This window comes from Asparagus officinalis, chromosome 6 (assembly GCF_001876935.1).
Source record: "Asparagus officinalis chromosome 6, Aspof.V1, whole genome shotgun sequence".
Lineage (NCBI taxonomy): Eukaryota > Viridiplantae > Streptophyta > Magnoliopsida > Asparagales > Asparagaceae > Asparagus > Asparagus officinalis.
The window spans coordinates 2265697-2269772 of record NC_033799.1 but is presented as its reverse complement, the minus strand read 5'-3'; the positions used below and the strand labels follow the sequence as shown (position 1 = coordinate 2269772).

The 4076-nt window shown below is 41.7% G+C and overlaps 1 pseudogene; it reads right to left on the bottom strand.

Annotated features, from left to right (window-relative positions):
* Nucleotides 539–3192, bottom strand: LOC109844716 (annotated as a pseudogene).

The window sequence follows — 4076 nt, the reverse complement described above, 5'->3', positions numbered from 1 at the left end:
TAGTATCCTCTACAGAGAATTGGAAGGCCGATGAGGTAAGAGAACGTTACATTTAGCACATATGCCCTTACATATTTTTTCAAAATTACATAATTTTTTTACGAAGTCGCTGGTCAAAAGACGAAAGACAAAAGACAACGAGTATGCACAGAGAGAGAGAGAGAGAGAGAGAGAGAGATGACAATTACATGCCAGATTGAATGGATGGGGCTTATTAGCTCACAAAAACATTAAATGTTCACATAAACATTAGATACAGTTTTCAATTAATTTTTCCTCTCTACCCCCTTATAACTTGCAATGTTACTCATTTGCATTACTTTCATTTTAAAAAGAAACACTTGAATGGATGGGGCTTATTAGCCAATAACTTTTAATTTTTAAATTTCATACTTGGCGCAATCTATTCTCTTTACCTTCTTCTCTTCTTGGAGAAAATATTTTAAAATTTACAAAAACCAAATAGAAATCTCAAAAGGTGCGACTACAGAACAATAGATAAAAGTAGGAGGCAATCCACAAAACCACCCATTAATTATAGTGTTAATAAACATTATATATATCTTATAATATAAATATGCATTCCATTACATCAATTACAAAATTGGTGACCAAAAGGTTGAGCCTCAACCAAGCTCACCGAGTCAGTAATGGTAAATGCACCCCCCACCATATCAGAACCCCCATCCGGCCCATCCCAACAAACACAAACCGAATACAGAAATCGAAAAAAAAAAAAAACAAAAAAGGAAAAAAAATTCCCATAATGACCCTGCAAGGGGATCGTGGGAACCACACCCTGACTACATTAACAACAGCATAATTTAATTAGACGTTGTGATTAGGAGAGAGGAGACCTGTGTGGGGCCCCCTTCCTCCTGTTACCAAGCGAGAGCACGAAGAACCCGCTCGCTCCCTTCTTCTTCCTCTTCACGACCTCCTCGTCCCTTCCCAAACTGCCCCTGCCCCCTCCGTTGTTGGAGCAGGAGCCCCCCCTGTACTGCGTCGGGTCCTCCAGTATGGAGTTCGGCGTGATCTGCCCGTCCGATCCATCGTCCATCGGGTCGTCGTGGCCGTCCATCGTGAACGCGAAGTCCGCCTCGTCGAACCGGAACAAGATGCTCGATAAGTCCCCGCCCTGAGTCACCACATGATCAACCTGCGCATCGCACAAAAAACGTTCTGCGTGAAGTGTTCCCGAAAATGACCTATCCATATGATTAATTAAAGCTGTTCCCAGAATGCCCCCGGCAGGGGAGGGGGGGGGGGTTTGTCATCGTTACCTTGCAGGAGAGGGAGCAGAAGTGGAAGGCTTTGCAAGAGCCTGTCACAGGTGAGGCAGATGTTGCCGGACCCTTTGAAGGGCCTCGTGTTGGGCCTTTGCTTTAGGAACACAACTTTGGCGCTGTTAATAGTATACGACTGCCAATAAAAAAAACACAAATTATAATTAAAACTGACGTCGCTTCATCCCCCGGAAGAGGAAGAACGAGAACTAGCCATCATTAATGATGACAAGCTCATTATGCAATAGGAGCAGACATATTATTTGTCCTTCTTATTGGTCCCATATTTTAGGATGATACCATACACAAATGACACACAAATGACACGTGCTATTACCTGCACGTAAGAACAGTCAATTAGCTTCTGCAGGTCGTCGAGGCGAACCACATCATTATACACGTATCTTCGTACCTAAAATATAATTCAGAATTGATAAATTTTAGTATTCATCTCCAAAATGACCCTAGCACAAAACAATTTTTACGTTGGCTACATGAATCCTACTAGTAAGCATGATTTAGAATCGACAGAATTAGCATCTTATCCCCAAAAAAATAACCCTGCAAACTACAAGGCTATGTCGTTCCCAAAATGCCCCCGCGTCCAGGATTTTCATCCGTCATTGGGCAATTATTACCGGTATATGCTTTGACCAATGTGAAACTTTGTGTAGAAGGAGAAAGGCCAGAGAGAACAAGACAGTAGAGGGGGAATGACGATATTGCCCTCTGACGATAGTACTGGCAGGAGAAGGTGGGTATTTACAGCTGGGCAGGGCTGTAAACTAATAATTACGGGGGGGCAAAATGACAAGATTTTTGGACTTTTGCGGGCGTTAAGGACGCGGTGAAGGCTGCACGCCGACTTCATTTATGACGAAGTACTTGCCCATTGCAGAATTTACGCGAAAAAAGCAAACTATTTAATTTTATTTTTTGAATTTATTGGACTCAAGGGGGTAAAGATTGAACTTGGTGGTAAAAGACAATTTTTTTTTATTTTGGAAAAAAAGAGAAGTTAATTTCCCTTCTATAAACGGAACAGATTTAAAACTTTGGTAGCAAGGAAAGTTTGCAATTGTAGCAAAGCAGGTCGCGGAAATTAACCAGATCACAATTTGAAATTGCAAACTAAAAACAGTAAAAAAAAAGAGAGAGCCCAATTTCAAATTATACCACAGTAAAAAACATATATAAATTGAGAAGGAAAACACAATTAACAGGGTATGAGGTCGCGTGGCAAAGGAAACCTGGGGATTTCAAACAGCAATAAAAATTAAACGATTGAGATGGCAAAAGACACAACACGCCAATTTTAAGTTAAAGCACATGAAAATTATAGCAAAATAAATAATAAACAGATTATTAAGCGATTAACAATTGCAAACCACCCACGTCAAGAAATTTCGTCCAATTAACAGCAACCCAATAATCAAAGACACCAAAATTAACCACTAAGCTAAAAAAAAGGCCAACCGATTCACCGAGAGAAACCCACCAGAAAAGTTCCAACGAAATCGGCCGAAAACAGAAATTAATTACGTAAAACCCAGGACTAAACGCCACCCGCGTCGAGGGATTAGTCAAAAATAGCATATCTGAGCAAAATTAATTATCAACGGGCCCATGAAAAATCGCAGCAAATTAAATTGGGCCGCGAAAAAAATAGGAGGGGGGTGGGGGGGATTTATAGCATAATTTGACGATGAACCTGGAGCAGGGGTGCGGGAGGGGTGGGAGGAGACGCAGTGGGGGCAGATGCTGGTGCAGCAGTGGAGGCAGAAGATGTTTCTTCTCGTTCTTCCTCTTCCTCCCGTGGGCCACACCCCACGAAGAAGGTCTCCTCCACCAACCCTCGACCCACCCCGGGACCTCCATCCTCCCCATGCACGCGCGGGCGGCGCATGCCACCCTCCTCCTCCTGCTCCTGCAGCCCGAAATTAATTAGAATCCCCCCCTCCCTCCCTCTGGATTAATTTTCTCCCCCACCCCCCTCTCTCTCTCACTCTCTCTCTAGAGAACTGGAAACTGAGCACAGAGATACCCGCTCGCCCCCTCTCTGTAGTAGTGTAGCGTGTAGAGTGTAGTGGTTATTTATAAGGGGGAGGGTGGCAGGGTATAAGTAACGCGGCTGGCTTTTCATCTATAAACCCAAAGCCCAAACTTGTCTTTCTTTTTTAATTTTGAGCCCCGCTGCTAAAAATTCAAAATATTCACATACAAGGTTATTTTTCGACCCAATTTTTATTTTCTTTCGAGCAAGCTGCTGTGGTTATATCTGCGTCAAGATTTTTATATATGATGATGTTTCAGCATGAGCATTTTAAACTTAGAAGGGGCTTCACGTAAAATAGTTTAGAGCAAATGGTTTTTTTTTTATGAAAACAAATAGATAAAGGAGGAATAACTTAAAAAATCGTAGGGTGTATTTGGTTTTATTTCTTATGGTTTGTTTCTATTCGGCTGCCAAAAAAGAGAGGAGCGGAGGGGAGGAGGCTGTTGCAGAGGACTGCTGCTCTGATTTTGCTTTCTCTCTCTCTCTCTTTTTTTTTTCTCGATCGCTTTTCCACCCTCAAAAGATTAATTAGTTTTTGTTATTTGAAAAATGAAAATATGTTAAGGAGGGAATAAAGAAGAGTTATTTGTCTGTTTTACTTTTATGGAATTTTTATTATGCCTACGTGTAGATATTATCAATTGTTTTCTTTGTCTTCTTCTACTCTCTCTCTCTCTCTCTCTTTTACTGTGCTCACTGCTGTTTCTAGCTTTCAGCTCTTGTTTTATATGGGT